This window comes from Scyliorhinus torazame, chromosome 7, assembly GCF_047496885.1.
Source record: "Scyliorhinus torazame isolate Kashiwa2021f chromosome 7, sScyTor2.1, whole genome shotgun sequence".
In the NCBI taxonomy this organism is placed as follows: domain Eukaryota; kingdom Metazoa; phylum Chordata; class Chondrichthyes; order Carcharhiniformes; family Scyliorhinidae; genus Scyliorhinus; species Scyliorhinus torazame.
The window spans coordinates 294284424-294304041 of NC_092713.1; the positions used below are offsets into that span (position 1 = coordinate 294284424).

Consider the following 19618-nt stretch of genomic DNA (forward strand, 5'->3'; position numbering starts at 1 on the left):
AATATGCAAACTCCACATGGACAGTGACCCAGAGCCGGGATCACACCTGGGACCTCGGCGCTGTGAGGCAGCAGTGCTACTCATTGTGTCACCGTGCTGCCCCTCCGTCAGCTCTGCTAACGGGTCATCCAATTAGTCCTTCTATGCTGCTTATTGCCCATTGCCCTGGAGAGCCTCATTCTGGTCAGTAAAGATATGCACCTTGTCACAACTCTCGGAAATGTCTCAATGGCTTTGCATAACTTACTATTAAATCTAATAAGCACTGCTATGCAAGCAACATTACTTGCACAGAAATACCCCAAACATAAAAAGACGTTGAATGACTAGTTTTCTGGGTTATTAGTTGGAAGAGTAACGTTCACTACAAAAGAGCGAGGAAACCCTTCTTCAGGTAGCGCACTGCGATCTTTTACATCCACCCAAACAGCTCCTCAGTTTGAAATCTCAGCCAAAGAAAGGCAACTCCAACAATGCAGCATTCGCTCAATGTTACAGCCCAGCACCATTAGAACAACATAGGAACATAGGAATTAGGAGCAGAAGTAGGCAATTAAGTCCTTTGAGCCTGCTCCTCTATACAATCAAATCATGGCTGATTTCTTCCTGATCTCAAATCCACCTCTTCCCCATATCTCTTCAACCTTTTTGTTATCAGAAGTATATCACTCTCCTTCTCGAAACCATTTAAAGATTCTGACTCTACCCCGCACTATGGGGCAGCGAGTTCCACAAATTCACCACCCTCTGTGAGAAGTAGTTTCCCTTCATCTCAGTTTTAAATCTATCATCTCTCAACCTATTTCTGCGACCTCTCATTCTAGATTGACCCACAAGGGGGAACATTTGGTCTACATTTACTTTCTCGATCCCTTTTCGTATTTTATATACCTCAATCAGATCCCCTCTCATCTTTCTAAACTCCAGCAAGTATAAGCCCAAACTGTTTAATCTCTCCTCATACGTCAATCCCTTCACCCCTGGAATCAATCTGGGGAACCTCCACTGAACTCCCTCCAATGCCACCACATCCTTCCTCAAAGAAGGAGAGCAAAACTGGACACAGTACTCCAGATGTGGTCTCACCAACACCCTATACACTTGCAACAATACTTCTCTACTTTTATACTTCAGTCCTTTTGCAATAAACGTTAATATTCCATTTGCCTTTTTTATATGCTGCACCTGCATACCGACTTTCTGCAATTCATGAGCAAAGATGCCCACATCCCCCTGCCCAGATGCATATTGAATCTGCTTTCCATTTAGATAATTTGCCTTTCTATTTTTTTGGCCAAAATGTATAACCTCACACTCACATTAAACTCCATCTGCCAAATGTTGGCCTATTCTCCTAACCTATCTATATCCGTCTGTAAACTCTATCTTCGCTTCACTGCCTGCTGTCCCACCTATTTTAGTATCATCCACAAATTATGCTATGTTTCATTCTGTCCCTGCTTGCAGATCATTTATATAGATTGTAAACAGTTGATGTCCGAGGACTGACCCCTGCTGCACCCCACTAGTTACAGTTCGCCAGCCGGAGAAGGACCCATTTACCCCGACACTCTGCTTTCTGTCGGTCAGCCAATCCTCAATCCAATCGAATACTCAACCCTGAATCCCCTGCAATCTCACCTTCTGGATCAGTCTTTTATGCAGCACCTTATCAAACGCCTTCTGGAAGTCTGGATATGCCACATCCACAGGTTCCCCATTATCCACCTTGTTGGTTACATCCTCAAAAGACTCAAGCAAGTGTGTCAAGCATGACTTGCCCTTCATAAAACCGTGCTGACAATGGTGAATTGAGCTTTGTCTTTCCAAATGTTCAGTCAACTCCCCCTTAATGATTGATTCCAGCAAGTTCCCCATCACAGAGGTGAAGCTAACCAGTCTATAGTTTTTGAACAGGGGTGTCACATTAATGTGTTTCCAATCCACTGGGACCTATCAAGAATCCAGGGAATTTTGAATTATAATCAATGTATCCACTATCGCCGCTGCCACCACCTTTAATATCCTAGGGTGTAGGCCATCAGGTCTCAGAGACTGATCTGCCTTTAATCCCATTAAATTATTCAATATCTTCTCCCTAATGATGGTTATTGCACCATGTTCCTCTGCATTAACTGCAGTTTTTGGATAATTTGGATTATCCTCGACCGTGAAGACAGAGACAAAATATTGGTTCAGTGCCTCCGCCAACTCTTGTGTTCCCCATTGTTACCTCACCAGTATCGTCCTCTAAAGGACCAACATTTACTTTAGCTATTCTCTTCCTCTTTATATACTTATAGAAGCTTTTGGTATCAGTGTTTAAGTTTTCTGCTAGTTTTCTTTTGCACTTCATCTTAGCTCTTTTGATTTTATTTTTAGTAACCTTTTGCTGAACCTTACAGTTCTCCCAGTCCTCCATTTTACCACTCGTTTTAAGGTTAAGTTTAAGATTATGTAGTCCCAGCTCCACAAAATGGAACTTGACCCTACATTCTTCTGATTGCGAGGACAAAGTGATACCGGAGTGAACCACGGCAACAATTTAAAACATGTAGTTTTTAAATGTATTTTTTGTACTGCTATTTGACATCCAAGCGTCTGTTGGTCAGAACAGAATCTGATACCAGTAATAGCTTTCTCTATTCTCTGAGCTCCTGCTTGTGAATGCTAAAGCCTGTTCGTGTTTCTGAACTCCAGATCAGTCTCCTTTTCGTTGGACAAGCGGATGTAACTTTCATCTCATTAAAGTATTTATTACTTCTGACTCTGTCATTTAACGCTTTACAGCCAGAGTGCTAAAGACGCTCCCTCTCCTGCTTCATTTGTTCCAGATTCCTGTTGCTGATGTATCTCTTCTTTCTGCTGAGAAAATATCAAAATGTGTCAGGGTAGACAAACTATAGCTTTTCCTCCCCCCACAGGACTTTCTGATAGTCTTGAGCATTGTCTTTAAGAAATCCAATTGAATTTCATTCTTAACGATCTATTAGATTTTATTAGTACAACCATTTGATTGGAACGTTTTAAAAAACGGAGGGGTGATTTATCAAAAAAGGATCAGTGCTTTCACCCACCATTATTTTAACTAGAATGAGAGATCCCTGAGGGATATTTGTATGGACGGATTTACTTTAACGATGAGAAGGGACTTTGCGATAAAATGCTGTGCTCTGGGGAAAATGAGTTACTTTTAAAAGCCGTGGTTTGTGTTTTCAAAGAGGCCCACTTACGAATTGCATCAATTTCGAAGTGACAAGCTGATCATCGCTAACCATGGGGCCAGGTTAGTCGCACAGCAATCGGTAAGTCAAATTCTTCTCAAGCCGTGACCATTCAAATAATCTAACTATCGAGTTCCAGTATATTTACTATGGTCCGACAGTTTATTCAATTTGCAGATCGTCGCACACAAAGTCGACTTGAGAAAGATCTAATGTTTCTTGACAAATAATATTGTCTGAACACGTTTAGAGTGCCTAATTCGTTGCACTTGCCTCTCCTGTAAAATGTAGAAAGCAGCTCAAACCTCACTAAAATCAACTCCAATCAGTTACAGTATATTCTACTGACCCCTGCAAATTTAAAGGCAATTAGTTTATACAGGAGGGCTGTATCAGTGGCTGGTCAAGGTAAGGGATCTGTATTTGGAGGAACAGTTCGCCAGTCTGGAGGAGCTAAGGAGAGGGTTGAGCTGCCCAGGGGGAGTGAGCTCAGGTATTTGCAGGTTAGGGACTTTGCGCGAAAGGTCTGGAGGAGATTCCCTAGGTTGCCGGGATACACTCTGCTGGACTGCTGCTTCCAAATGTGGAAGGGAAGGGAAGAATTGGGGATATATACAAGTGGCTGGGGGAGCAAGGAGGCAAGCGGGTGGTGAAGATCAAGGCGAAATGGGAAGCGGAGTTGGGAATGGAGATCAATTGGGGAGCATGGAGTGAGGCACTACGTAGTGTAAACGGGACCTCCTCCTGTGCAAGGATGAGTATGATACAGTTTAAGATGGTGCACAGGGTGCATATGACTCGGGCGAGAATGAGTGAGTTCTTTCAGGGGGTAGCAGATGAGTGTGAGAGGTGTGGGCGGGGGCCAGCGAATCATGTGCACATTGTAGCACCATCAATATGATGCGAGGCAGGTTGAGGTAGTGTCAATTGAAGGCTTTATTAAGCAGAACTTTATCCCCAGCAGCGTGGTTACAGAATGCCGCTGCTGAGGGAAATGGAGGGAAAAGCTGGGTTCTTATACCGGCATTTCTGGGTGGAGTCCAGTAGGTGGCAGATCCTATCAGGACCTGGCATCCCTCCACCAATAGCCTGTCGACACGTGGTGTACCGTATTACCCCTAATACATACCACCACATTCACCCCTTGCTGAAAAAGAACCCGGCGGGATGGTGGTTCGCATGGTGGTAGGGGTTTACAGAGTCGGTACTGTGCCGTAACTTTGAACAAAACACAAAATTATCGCTTCAACTGGGCCAACGTGCCAAACAGAGTCGGCATGATGCCATAACTATAACAAGACACAATAACTGAAAACGTTGAGAGTTAAAGTGATTCGATGAGCCGGATGTGCGCCCTGGTCGTCCTTTCCGATCGTCTCGGGCGTGGTGGTGATGGCGCTGGCTCGAGTCCCGTCGATTCTGGGAGCGTAGCGCTGTCCCCTGTGTCCTTACTCCTGGGCGGGTCTGGGAGGAGAACCGAACCCCCCGGGAAGGGGGTGGCTGCGGGATGAACCGGCGGGAGTGAGGAGGTGGTGATTGGCGTTGGGGGGGGGGGTGTGAGTAGCTCCGGCGGGCGCCAGATCTCGCAGGGAGACCGTGTCCTGTCGGCCTTCGGGGTACTCCACATAGGCGTATTGCGGGTTGGCGTGAAGGAGATGCACCCGTTCCACCAACGGATCTGACTTGTGCGCCCGCACATGTTTCCGGAGCAGAATGGGTCCCGGAGCTGCTAGCCAGGTCAGAAGTGGCGTTCCAGAGGAGGACTTCCTAGGAAAGAGGAGGAGGTGCTCGTGAGGTGTTTGATTCATGGTATTGCACAGCAGGGACCGGATAGAACGAAGGGCATCCGGGAGGACTTCCTGCCAGCGGGAAATTGGGAGACTCCTAGACCGGAGGGCCAGCAGGACAGCTTTCCAGACCGTTCCATTTTCCCTCTCTACCTGCCCATTCCCCCGGGGGTTGTAACTGGTCGTCCTGCTCGAGGCTATGCCCTTACTGAGCAGGAACTGGCGCAGCTCGTCACTCATAAAGGAGGACCCCCTGTCGCTATTGATATAGTCGGGGAAACCGAACAGTGTAAAAATGGTACCGAGGGCTTTAATGACCGTGGACGCTGTCATGTCGGGGCAGGGGATGGCGAAAGGGAAACGGAAGTATTCGTCAACGACGTTAAGGAAGTACGCGTTGCGATCGGTGGAGGGGAGGGGGCCTTTGAAATCCAAACTGAGGCGTTCAAAGGGTCGAGAGGCCTTAACCAGGTGCGCTCTATCTGGCCTGAAAAAGTGCGGTTTGCACTCAGCGCAGATCTGGCAGTTTCTGGTGACTGTTCGGACGTCCTCGACGGAGTAAGGGAGGTTGTGGGCCTTAAGGAAGTGGTAGAAACGAGTGACCCCCGGGTGGCAGAGGTCCTCGTGGAGGGCTTGTAGACGGTCCACCTGTACATTGGCACATGTGCCGCGAGATAGGGCATTGGATGGCTCGTTCAGCTTTCTGGGACGGTACAAGATCTCATAATTGAAGGTGGAGAGCTCGATCCTCCACCGCAAGATCTTGTCGTTCTTGATCTTGCCCCGCTGTGCATTATCGAACATGAAGGCAACCGACCGTTGGTCAGTGAGGAGAGTGAATCTCCTACCGGCCAGGTAATGCCTCCAGTGTCGCACAGCTTCCACTATTGCTTGTGCCTCTTTTTCCACTGAGGAGTGGCGGATTTCTGAAGCGTGGAGGGTTCGGGAGAAGAAGGCCACGGGTCTGCCTGCTTGGTTGAGGGTGGCCGCCAGAGCTACATCCGATGCGTCGCTCTCAACCTGGAAGGGGAGGGACTCGTCGATGGCGCGCATCGTGGCCTTTGCGATATCCGCTTTGATGCGGCTAAAGGCCTGGCATGCCTCTGTCGACAGGGGAAAAGTAGTGGACTGGATTATCGCACGAGCCTTGTCGGCGTATTGTGGAACCCACTGGGCGTAATAAGAAAAGAAGCTGTAGCGCACAAAGACTCCCGAGAGACGAATAGAGGTGAAGTCGATGAGGCTTTATTAAGCGTGACTTGTTCCCCGCAGTTCAGTAACAGACTGGCCTGCGGGGGAGAACTCCTGGTTCTTATACTCCGCCTTCAGGGCGGAGCTAGAGGTCAACAGCCAACCAGGACCCGGGATCTGTCAGCCAACGACATCACGACTTCACAGTCCCACATGACCCCTAATGCATACTACCACATTCACCCCTTGTTAAAAATGAACCCGGCGGGGTGGTGCTTCGCATGGTGGTAGAGGTTTACAAGGCTGGTCCTGGGAGGAAAAACTTTTGCATGTCATCACTGTATGTTCAGGGTATTTTTTGTTTTGAACTATTTACAGTATTCGTAAGAGGGAAAAAGGTAAAAAAATTCTCGTTAAAGTCCACAACATTCTAGTGTTACACCGATGCCACAAGTCGGTCGGGCGGTCTGGTCGTCCTTGTCGATCGCCTCAGCCCTGGTGGTGGTGGTGCTTGTTCCAGTGTTGTCGCCTCTGGGAGCTTTACGGTTTCTGCTTCAGCTTCACTTCTGGTCGGACCTGGGAGGAGGACCGATCCTCCCGGGATGGGGGCTGTCGCCGGGTGCGCCGGTGGCAGGGAGGGGGTGATAGGTGTCGGGGGGGTGTGCGTGTTGCCGGCGGGCGCCAGATCTCGCAGGGAGACCGTGTCCTGTCAGCCGTCGGGGTACTCCACGTAGGCGTACTGCGGGTTCGCGTGGAGGAGGTGAACCCTCTCGACCAACGGGTCCGACTTGTGCGCCCGCACATGTTTCCGGAGCAAGATGGGTCCTGGGGCCGCCAGCCAGGTCGGCAGCGACGTTCCAGAGGAGGACTTCCTGGGGAAGACAAGGAGGCGCTCATGAGGCGTTTGGTTAGTAGTGGTACACAGTAGCGACCGGATGGAGTGGAGGGCGTCCGGGAGGACCTCCTGCCACCGTGAAACTGGGAGATCCCTGGACCGTAGGGACAGTAGGACGGTCTTCCAGACCGTGCCGTTCTCCCTCTCTACTTGCTTGCTTGGTTAAGGGTGGCCGCTAGAGCTACATCAGAGGCGTCGCTGTCGACCTGGACGGGGAGCGACTCGTCGATGGCGCGCATCGTGGCCTTTGCGATATCCGCTTTGATGCGGCTGAAGGCCTGGCAAGCCTCTGTCGACAGACGGAAGGTCGTGGTCTGTATTAGGGTGCGGGCCTTGTCTGCGTACTGGGGGACCCACTGGGCGTAATATGAAAAGAACCCCAGGCAGCGTTTTAGGGCTTTTGAGCAGTGAGGGAGGGGAAATTCCATGAGGGGGCGCATACGTTCGGGGTCGGGGCCTATTATCCCATTGCGCACTACATATCCCAAAATGGCTAGCCGGTTTGTGCTAAAAACGCACTTGTCCTCGTTGTATGTGAGGTTCAAGGCTTTAGCAGTCTGGAGGAATTTTTGGAGGTTGGCGTCGTGGTCCTGCTGATCATGGCCGCAGATGGTTACATTGTCGAGATACGGGAACGTGGCCTGCAACCCGTGTTGATCAACCATTCGGTCCATCTCTCGTTGGAAGACCGAGACCCCGTTTGTGACGCCAAATGGGACCCTTAGGAAGTGGTATAATCGCCCGTCTGCCTCGAAGGCTGTGTACTTGCGGTCACTTGGGCGGATGGGGAGCTGATGGTAGGCGGACTTGAGGTCCACGGTGGAGAAGACCTTATATTGGGCAATCCGATTGACCATGTCGGATATGCGGGGGAGAGGGTACGCATCTAGCTGTGTGTACCTGTTGATGGTCTGGCTATAATCTATGACCATCCTTTGCTTCTCCCCTGTCTTTACTACTACCACCTGTGCTCTCCAGGGACTATTGCTGGCCTGGATTATGCCTTCCTTCAGTAGCCGCTGGACTTCAGACCGAATGAATGTCCGGTCCTGGGCGCTGTACCGTCTGCTCCTAGTGGCGACGGGTTTGCAATCCGGGTTGAGGTTTGCAAACAAGGATGGGGGCTCAACCTTGAGGGTTGCGAGGCTGCAGATAGTGAGTGGGGGTATTGGGCCGCCGAATTTGAAAGTTAGGCTCTGCAGGTTGCACTGGAAGTCTAATCCCAGTAATGTGGGCGCGCAGAGTTGGGGAAGGACGTAGAGCCTGTAGTTTTTAAACCCCCTCCCTTGCACTGTTAGGGTCACTGTGCAGTAGCCTTTGATCTGTACGGAGTGGGATCCTTCAGCTAGGGAAATCTTTTGCGCACTGGGACGGATGGTCAAAAAACAGCGTCTTACCGTGTCGGGGTGGATGAAGCTTTCTGTGCTCCCGGAGTCGACCAGGCATGGTGTCTCGTGCCCGTTGATCAGCACCGTTGTTGTCGTCATCTGGAGCGTCCGGGGCCGTGCTTGGTCCAGCATCATTGAGGCCAGACGTGGTCGTAGTGCTTCAGCGTCTTCCTCGAACCCCGTTGAAGCGTCGATGCTGGGGTCCATTGTTGCCGTCCAAGATGGCGGCGGGGGTGAACAAAATGGCCGCCCCCATGCATCGCACATGGCTGGGGGTCACAAGATGGCGGCGGGAGTGGACACAATGGCCGCCCCCATGCGTCGCACAGGGCTGGGGGGTCCCAAGATGGCGGCGCCCCTCCTCTCCTCGTGGTGGCCGGGACCCAAAATGGCGGCGCCTGCGGGTCGCACATGGGGCGCTGGGGGGGGGGGTTGGGGAGCGTTTGAAACGCGCAGGACTCCTTGTTCTCCGGGGACAGCGGTGGCCGGGACCCAAAATTGCTGCGCCTGCGGGTCGTACATAGGGCGCTGGGGGGATTGGGGAGCGTTAGAAACGCGCAGGATTGCTTCTTCTCCTGGGACAGCGGCGACCTCCCGGGACCGGCACACAGCCGCGAAATGGCCCTTTTTCCCGCAGCTCTTGCAAATCGCTGCGCGGGCCGGGCAGCGCTGCCGGGGGTGTTTCGCCTGGCCGCAGAAATAGCAGCGGCCCCCCCCGGGACGACTTGGAGTCTGAACCGCGCAAGCCTGTGGGGTGGGGGGGGGGTTTGTCGCGACGGGGGTCCACTGAGCCCAAGGGGCTGCCGCGCGGTCGGGGCCGTACGCGCGGGCGTTTCGCGCGGCTACATCCAGGGAGGCTGCAAGGGCCCATGCCTCTGAGAGTCCCAGCGACTCTTTTTCCAAAAGTCTTTGGCGGATTTGGGGAGAGTTCATACCTGCGACAAAAGCATCGCGAATTAACATGTCCGTGTGTTCAATCGCGTTTACCGGCGGGCAGCTGCAGGCCCGTCCCAAAATTAGCAGCGCGGCGTAGAATTCGTCCAGCGATTCTCCGGGACTTTGCCGTCTCATTGCGAGTTGGTAGCGTGCGTAGATCTGGTTCACTGGGCGAACATAGATGCTCCTTAGTGCTGCGAACGCCGTCTGGAAATCCTCTGCGTCTTCGATGAGAGGGAAAATTTCCGGGCTTACCCTCGAGTGCAGGACCTGTAGTTTCTGGTCTTCTGTGACCCGGCCGGGGGCCGTTCGGAGGTATGCTTCGAAACAAGTCTGCCAGTGTTTAAAAACTGCTGCTGAGTTCACTGCGTGGGGGCTGATCCTCAGGCATTCCGGGATGATCCTGAGCTCCATAGTCCTTTAAGCACGCTTAATAAATTGTAGCGCACAAAGACTCCCGAGAGACGAATAGAGGTGAAGTCGATGAGGCTTTATTAAGCGTGACTTATTCCCCGCAGTTCAGTAACAGACTGGCCTGCGGGGGAGAACTCCTGGTTCTTATACTCCGCCTTCAGGGCGGAGCTAGAGGTCAACAGCCAACCAGGACCCGGGATCTGTCAGCCAACGACATCACGGCTTCACAGTCCCACATGACCCCTAATGCATACTACCACAGAAGCCCAGGCAACGTTTCAGGGCTTTGGCACAGTGGGGGAGAGGGAACTCCATGAGGGGGCGCATGCGTTCAGGGTCGGGGCCTATCACTCCATTATGCACTACGTAGCTCAGGATGGCTAGACGATCGGTGCGGAACAGGCATTTTTCTTTGTTGTAAGTGAGGTTCAGGGCGTGAGCGGTCTGGAGGAATTTTTGGAGATTGGCGTCGTGGTCCTGCTGGTCGTGGCCGCAGATGGTGACGTTGTCGAGATACGTGAACGTGGCCCGTAAACCGTGCTGGTCAACCATTTGGTCCATCTCTCGTTGGAAGACCGAGACTCCGTTCGTGACGCCGAATGGAACCCTTAAAAAGTGGTATAACCGCCCGTCTGCTTCGAAGGCAGTATAGTTGCGGTCACCGGGACGGATGGGGAGCTGATGGTAGGTGGACAGGAGGTACACGGTGGAAAAGACCTTGTACTGTGCAATCCGATTGACCATGTCGGATATGCGGGGGAGATCTAGCTGAGTGTACCTGTTGATGGTCTGACTATAGTCGATGACCATCCTCTGTTTCTCCCCGGTCTTAACAACTACCACCTGGGCTCTCCAGGGACTGTTGCTAGCCTGGATGATGCCTTCCTTCAGCAGCCTCTGGACTTCGGACCGGATAAAGGCTCGGTCCTGGGCGCTGTACCGTCTGCTCCTTGTGGCGACGGGTTTGCAATCCGGGGTGAGGTTCGCAAACAAGGAAGGCGGTTCAACCTTGAGGGTCGCGAGGCCGCAGACAGTCAGTGGGGGTATAGGGCCACCAAATTTAAATGTTAAACTCTGGAGGTTGCATTGGAAGTCCAACCCTAGGAGTGTGGGCGCACAGAGATGGGGGAGGACATACAGCCGGTAATTTCGGAACTCCCTCCCCTGCACCGTTAGGTTAGCGATGCAGTGGGATCCCGCCGCCAGGAAAATGTTCTGGGTGCTTGGCCGAATTACGAGGGAACAGCGTCTTACCGTGTCCGGATGAATGAAGCTCTCCGTGCTCCCAGAGTTGATAAGACACGGCGTCTCGTAGCCATTCACTAGGTCTGTAGTGGTTGCAGTCTGGAGCGTCCGGGGTCGCGACTGGTCGAGGGTCGTCAAAGCCAGACGTGGTTGTTGAAGTTGAGCATCGTAATCAGGCAGTATGTGGCCGTCTGTGTCGGGGTCCTTCAGCCAAGAGGCGGCGTCCATGAATCGAGCGCGGTTGGGGGGTGGACAAAATGGCGGTGCCCATCTCTCCCTCGTGGCGTCCGGGGTCCAAAATGGCAGCGTCCGTTTGAATCCAAAGGGCAGCATGGTGGCGCAGTGGTTAGTATTGCTGCCTCACGGCGGCAAGGTCCCAGGTTTAATCCCAACTCTGGGTCACTGTCCATGTGTAGATTGCACATTCTCCACATGTTTGCGTGGGTTTCACCCCCACAACCCAAAGATGTGCAGGGTAGGTGGATTGGCCACACTAAATTGCCCCTTAATTGGAAAAAATGAATTGGGTACTCTAAATTTATTTATTTTTAATTTGAATCAATGTGTAAATCAAACACTAGAGGGCGTTACTAATTCACTGTATACAACACAGCATCTCTAGGAATTCTGGGAGAAGCTGAAGGGAATATGAAAAGAACAGAGTGAAAGTTGAATAGAGATATATAGCACAAGGTCAAGTCATAGTTTAATAGTTGGATAGAATATTGAATACTATAGTACAAATTCAGTGTCATTAGTTAACTATCTATAACTCAGTAGAGTGTGCGAACTTCATTTTAATTAGTAGTGTAAAATAAATTGGTTTGATTCAATCTTCTTATTTGTATATTCTTTGTCAACACTACATATCTGGCTATCTTGGAGGAAAAGGCAAAGAATATAACATGGTACCAGGTTACTGTTGAAGTTATTTAGATAGATTAGTTAGAATCTAGCTCACAGAAACTAGCACGTGGCTCAGACTTCGAAGAACAGACTGCTTATAGACCTGTTACTGCAAAACACCGAAGAATCTCAAACTCATGGAGAAAGTTCAATCTCTACAACAACTCAGGATATCTAGTAAACTGGATGTTAACTGGAAAGTTTTCAAACAACAGTTTCAGCTATATCTAGCTGCATCCGATTTAGACAATGTGAGTGATAATCGGAAACTAGCATTATTCCTAACGATAGCTGGTCCATAAGCAATAGGACTGTATACCCCCTTTCAATCACAACAGACGAAGATAAAACTAAATTTTATGTTGTCATAGAGAAATTTGACCTTCACTGCAAGACACAAATTAATGAAACATATGAAAGATTTATCTTTCAGAAAAGGATGCAAAAAGATTGGGAATCTATTGATTGCTTCATAACAGATTTATAACTCAAAGCTCAAACATGTAATTTCTCCATATTATCTGACTCTATAATCAGTAACCAGATTGTCTTTGGAATCGTAGATGAAAAGCTCAGGGGACGTTTGCTGAGACAAAAAGATCTCAAGCTAGAAAATGCTATCGAAATGTGTTGAGTGCATGACACAACAGAAGAAACCTATCAAAGTGATAACTTTGCCAATGATCTTGATGCTTACTGCTTAGAAGTTTCCTTCTTTGTCGGCATTATTGAAAGATTTGATGCTACTGCAGATGTTTCATCTCCTCCTCAAATAGTACAATCTATTAACATGGAATTTGAATGGAACACACCTCTTCAAGTAAATGGTTCTGAAATCATTTTCAAACTTGACACAGGAGCTTCCGCAAACTTGATCAACACGAATGACCTTCCGCAACTAAGTCAACCTCCTAAAATACAGAAGAAAACAGATCGCCAATTGCGAAATTATAATGGCAACGCAATCACCTCATTGTGATTGTGCTATATAGTCGTGAAAAATCACAACACCGTCATATCATTAAGATTTGAGATTGTTGAATATCACAGATCTTCTCTCTTAGGTGCACAAGCCTGTCAGGATCTCCACCTAGTTCAAAGAATGTATAGAACAAGTTCACCTCTTCCGCCTGTTCAGGAAGATATTCAAGGAATTCTTGATCGATTTCCTCCTGTCTTTGAAGGCATGGGTACTCTGTTTATTTCAATATAAAACACAATTGAAACCAGATGCCAAACCAGTGGTAAGCCGTCCTAGAAGAATTCCTGCCCCGCTTTGAGAAAGATTAAAGCAAGAAATTGCACATATGCAAAAACTTGGCATAATCTCCAAGAAAACAGCACCAACTGATTGGGTCAGCTCAATGGTGTGCGTCAAGAAACTATCTTGGGAATTAAGAATCTGCATAGATCCAAAAGATCTAAATAAAAATATAAAGCGTGAACATTATCCAATACCCAAGCGTAAAGAAATCACCAGCAAAATGGCAAATGCTAAAAAAAATTCTAAACTGGATGCCTCTAGAGGATTTTGGCGAATGCAGTTAGATGATTCAAGCAAGAAATTGTGTACGTTCAACACACCATTTGGTCGATACAGTTTCAACAGAATGCCATTTGGTATTATTTCAGCATTGGAGATATTTCATCGAGTGATGGAGCAAATGACTGAAGGTATTGATGGAGCACGAGTTTATGTGGATGATACCATCATCTGATCATCTACACGTGATGAGTATAATGCAAGGCTACTGCAAATCTTCCAACGGATACACAAATTTAGTTTAAAACTAAACAGAGCCAAATGCAATTTTGGTATCTCAACTTTAAAGTTCCTGGGAGATCAAATTTCAGAACATGGGGCGTCATTCTCCGCTGGCGGGAGTCTCCGTTTTGCCGGCGCCCGGGGGTTTCCCGACGGCGTGGGGCTGCCCCACAATGGGAAACCCCATTGACCGGCCGGTGTTACGGAGATCCCGCCGGCCGGTCGGGGCAGAAATGTGGCGAGGTGGGTAGGAGAATTTCGCCCATGGCGTGCGACCTGACCACGACAAGATTGCTGCCATACAAAAGATGACAGTCCCAGAGGACAAGAAAGCAGTGTTGAGATTCCTAGGCATTGTAAATTTCCTTGGAAAGTTCATTCCAAACCTCTCTTCGAGAACTACAGCTTTGTGACATCTCATTAAAAGGTCTACTACATTCTTGTGGACTGATGCTCATCAAGCAGAATGGATGGATCTAAAGTCACAATTGACTACGGCACCTGTTCTTTCCTTCTTTGACCCTGACAGAGAAACAAAAATCTCAACAGATGCAAGTCAAAGTGGAATTGGAGCAGTTCTTCTACAAAGAGATGATGATTCTTTGTGGACATCAGTTGCTTATGCATCAGGAGCAATGACCTACTGAAGAAAGGTATACCCAGATAGAAAAGGAATGTTTAGGCTTACTTACTGGAATTCTCAAGTTTCACGACTATGTATATGGCTCCCAACATTCATGGTCGAGACTGATCACCAAGCACTTGTTCACATTATTCATAAAGATTTGAATGACATGGCTCCTAGATTACAGCATATTCTTATGAGGTTGCGTCGATATGACTTTCAGCTTCTCTATACTCCAGGCAAAGATCCCTCAATGCCAGCAAAACTAAAGAGCTGATAATTGCTGATGCATTATCTCGTTCTGTCAACTCAGAAGAACGACCACCAGAGTTTATTCAACACATTGGAGCTGCAGTGCAGCTTCGAGCTGAAACCTTACCTGCGTCAGACAACAAACTGAAACTCATCAGAGATGAGATCAACAAAGATCCAATGTTGCAACGTTTCATAGACAATTTGAACAATGGTTAGCCTAAAGGACACTGTTCCAAATACAGAAACATTCAAGCTGAACTCACAGTTGTTGATGGTTTTTTACTCCTTCTCGATCGCATAGTGATTCCTATGATACTTAGACCCATGATTCTACAAAACATACATGAAGGTCATCTGGGCATAGGGCAATGCAAAAGAAGAGCGAGACAGGCAGTATATTGGCCAGGCATAAGCAAGAACATCACAAACCTTATTCTTGAGTGTGAAACATGTCAAAGAAACCAATCTACTCAATGCAAAGAAAAACTTCTACCGCATGGTACCAAAGAAAAACCAGGCAACATGCCTCAATGACTACCGTCCAGTGGCCCTGACTTCAGTCGTAATAAAGTGCTTCGAGAGGTTGATCATGAAGCGCATCACCTCCATACTCCCAGAATGCCTTGATCCACTGCAATTCGCATACCGCTGCAACCGGTCCACATCAGACGCCATTTCCTTGGCCCTACACTCATCCCAAGAGCATCTTGAAAACAAGGACTCCTACATCAGGCTCCTATTTATTGACTACAGCCCTGCCTTCAACACCATAATCCCAGCCAAGCTCATATCAAAGCACCAAAACCTAGGACTTGGCTCCTCACTCTGCAACTGGATCCTTGACTTTCTGACCAACAGACCACAATCAGTAAGAATGAACAACAACACCTCCTCCACAATAGTCCTCAACCGGGGCCCCGCAAGGCTGCGTACTTAGCCCCCTACTCTACTCCCTGTACACACACGACTGCATGGCAAAACTTGGTTCCAACTCCATCTACAAGTTTGCTGACGATACGACCATAGTGGGCCGGATCTCGAATAATGATGAGTCAGAATACAGGTAGGAGATAGAGAACCTAATGGAGTGGTGCAGCGACAACAATCTCTCCCTCAATGCCAGCAAAACTAAAGAGCTGGTCATTGACTTCAAGAAGCAAAGTACTGTACACACCCCTGTCAGCATCAACGGGGCCGAGGTGGAGATGGTGAGCATTTTAAATTCCTAGGGGTGTACAACTCCAAAAATCTGTCCTGGTCCACCCACGTCGACGCTACCACCAAGAAAGCACAACAGCGTCTATACTTCCTCAGGAAATTAAGGAAATTCGGCATGTCCACATTAACCCTTACCAACCTTTACAGATGCACCATAGAAAGCATCCTATCGGGCTGCATCACAGCCTGGTATGGCAACTGCTCGGCCCAGGACCGCAGGAAACTTCATAGAGTCGTGAACACCGCCCAGTCCATCACACGAACCTGCCTCCCATCCATTGACTCCATCTACACCTTCCGCTGCCTGGGGAGAGCAGGCAGCATAATCATAGATCCCTCCCACCCGGCTTACTCACTCTTCCAACTTCTTCCATCGGGCAGGAGATACAGAAGTCTGAGAACACACATGAACAGACTCAAAAACAGCTTCTTCCCCACTGTCACCAGACTCCTAGATGACCCTCTTATGGACTCACCTCATTAACACTACACCCTGTATGCTTCATCCGATGCCAGGGCTTATGTAGTTACATTGTGTATGTTGTGTTGCCTTATTATGTATTTTCTTTTATTCCCTTTTGTTCCCATGTATTTAATGATCTGATGAGCTGCTCGCAGAAAAATACTTTTCACTGTACCTCGGTACACGTGACAATAAACAAATCCAATCCAATCCAATGATCTGGAAAACACTCCATGGTCAAAAGTGGGAATCAACTTGTTTCATTTCTGTGGCCGTGATTACGTGTTAATCATAGATTACTTTTCAAATTATTCTGAAGTTATCAAGCTGTCTGACTTGACTGCTAAATCTGTGATCAAAGCTACAAAAGACATTTTTGTGAGACATGGGATACCGTGCAAAGCCATGACAGATAACGGATGGTGTTTTGATTGTTATGAATGGACAGAATTTGCTAAAGCATATAATTTTGCTCACATAACTTCTAGTCCTCTCTATCCACAATTGAATGGAAAAGTTGAAAAAGGGGTTTACGTCGTGAAACAACTTTTGAAAAAATCTTTTGATTCTGATTCTGACATGAAACTAGCTTTACTCAATTACAGAGCGACTCCTCTCGCAACGGTTTATCTCCTGCTCAACTATTGATGAACAGAGCATTAATAATAACTCTTCTATGCACTGGACTTCCTGATCCAGATCTTCAGCCAGTCATCAAGAAAATGTAACATCAACAAAGCATTCAGGAGAAACACGACAATCAACATGCAACAACACTGGAACCACTGAATCCAGGTGATCAAGTAAGGATTCGTATTCCTGCCGGAGAATGGACTGCTGAGGTAATTTGTCAAGGAGCACCACGCTCATATAGCATTCAAAGGAGTGAAGGTTCGATTGTTTGACGAAATCGACAAGCACTTTTAAAGATTCAATCGTCTAACAAGACATTTCCTGATCTTCAAATGCATGAAAATCTCTTTCATAACACTTTGACATCTTCCAAGATAACAGAAGACTCACAGAAGAAGTTCAAAACTTCTGACACTCCTCTTCTTGGATTAAGAAGATCATCCAGGATAAAAAGGAAGCCGGACAGACTCATCACAAATGGACTGTTTGATAAAAAAACAAAATTGCCTCACTTGTTAATTTCATATACATATCATGTATTCTATACCGATATTATACATTTTTTTCCTTTTAGTCATATAGAAAAGAAATGTCTCAAAAAAAGGGGGAATGTAATGATATGTCTATTGTCAGTATAGTGAAGGGTTAATAATTGAATCTATGTGTAAATCAAACACTAGAGAGGGTGTCACTAATTCACTGTATATAAGACAGCATTTCTAGGAATTCGGGAAGAAGCTGAAGAGAACATATGATATTCAAACATACATCATAACACATACATAATGATAGACAGACCAACGGACCAATTAGCACACATAACACGACAGCCAATCACAGACAAGAGCAGACACAGTATAAGACAAGAAACACGACACTCCCTGGGCAGTCCATCTGGAGACAGCACAGGGCCAGGACCTCATAGCAAGACACTCGCACCGTCACAACGTGCTGAGTACGAAGTCTGATGTATAAATAGTTAAATGGAATAAAACTGCGTTGTACCAATCGCAGCCGTGTTGGTTCGTCTGTACCTCAGAGCACACAACACTTCAGAGAACAGAGTGAAGTTCAATAGAGATATCTAGCATGAGGTCAAGTCATAGTGTAGTTTAATAGTTAGGTAGAATATTAAATACTGGAGTACAGATTCAGTATCATTAGTTTATTATCGATAATTCAGTAGAGTGTGCAAACTTCATTTTAGTTAGTAGTGTAAAATAAATTAGTTTTGATTCAATCTTCTTATTTGTATATTCTTTGTCAACACTACATATCTGGCTATCTTGGAGGAAAAGGCAAAAAATATAACACTCTCCCTCTCACTCTTCCACCCACCCTCCATGCCCCCTCTATGCTTGCAATGCTTCCCATGCCCCCTCATTACTCTCATGTTCCCTCCATTCCTTCTTATATCCCCCCATTATATTTCCATGCCCCTCTCCACCCCCATGTATCCTCCATATACAGTATCCGCAGTATCCACTGTGTACAGACTCAATGAGCTTTTCTTTTTTCTTTTTTTTTAAATTTAGAGTACCCAATTCATTTTTTTCCAATTAAGGGGCAATTTAGCGTGGCCAATCCACCTAGTCTGCACATCTTTTGGGTTGTGGGGGCGAAACCCACGCAAACACTGGGAGAATGTGCAAACTCCACACGGACAGTGACTCAGAGCCAGGATTGAACCTGGGACCTCGGCGCCGTGAGGCTGCAGGGCTAACTCACTGCACCACCGTGCTGCCCCTCTCAATGAGCTTTTGACAAGTCTGGTCATCAAGCAGGCATCTGAAAAAACAAATGCCTGACCAGATGAGACATGAAGGTTCAGTAAGGGCACTCGAGAGTTACAAGTTAGCTAGGAAGGACCTAAAGAGAGAGCTAAGAACAGCCAGGAGGGGACATGAGAAGTCTTTGGCAGGTAGGATCAAGGATAACCCTAAAGCTTTCTATAGGTATGTCAGGAATAAAAGAACGACTAGGGTAAGAGTAGGGCCAGTCAAGGACAGTTGTGGGATGTTGTGCTTCGAGTCCAAGGAGATAGGAGAGGTGCTAAATGAATATTTTTCGTCAGTATTCACACAGGAAGAAGACAATGTTGTCGAGGAGAATACTGAGATTCAGGCTACTAGACTAGAAGGGCTTGAGGTTCATAAGGACGACGTGTTAACATTTCTGGAAAGGGTGAAAATAGATAAGTCCCCTGGGCCAGATGGGATTTATCCTAGGATTCTTTGGGAAGCTAGGGAGGAGATTGCTGAGCCTTTGGCTTTGATCTTTAAGTCATCTTTGTCAACAGGAATAGTGCCAGAAGTCTGGAGGATAGCAAATGTTGTCCCCTTGTTCAAGAAGGGGAGTAGAGACAACCCCGGTAACTATAGACCAGTGAGCCTTACATCTGTTGTGGGCAAAATCTTGGAAAGGTTTATAAGAGATAGGGTGTATAATCATCGTGAAGGGTAGGTCGTGCCTCACAAACCTTATTGAGTTCTTTGAGAAGGTGACCAAACAGGTGGATGAGGGTAAAGCAGTTGATGTGGTGTATATGGATTTCAGTAAAGCATTTGATAAGGTTCCCCATGGTAGAGGCTACTGCAGAAAATACGGAAGCATGGGATTCAGGGAGATTTGGCAGTTTGGATCAGAAATTGGCTAGCTGGAAGAAGACAAAGG

General features: G+C 47.7%; 1 protein-coding gene across 3 annotated transcripts in view; it reads left to right on the plus strand.

Moving 5' to 3' along the window:
* LOC140427105 (fibroblast growth factor 1-like) overlaps nucleotides 1-19618 on the plus strand; it is a 95690-nt gene that overhangs the window by 55063 nt on the left and 21009 nt on the right. The window contains exon 2 of one of the 3 annotated variants that reach the window (XM_072512622.1): nucleotides 3222-3305. The exons of 1 other annotated variant lie outside the window; for it this stretch is intronic. The gene's annotated coding sequence lies outside the window, so the exon portion shown is untranslated. Of the gene's footprint in view, nucleotides 1-2881; nucleotides 3306-19618 lie in introns of those variants that run through there. One more of the 3 variants, XM_072512621.1, reaches the window with a different exon arrangement.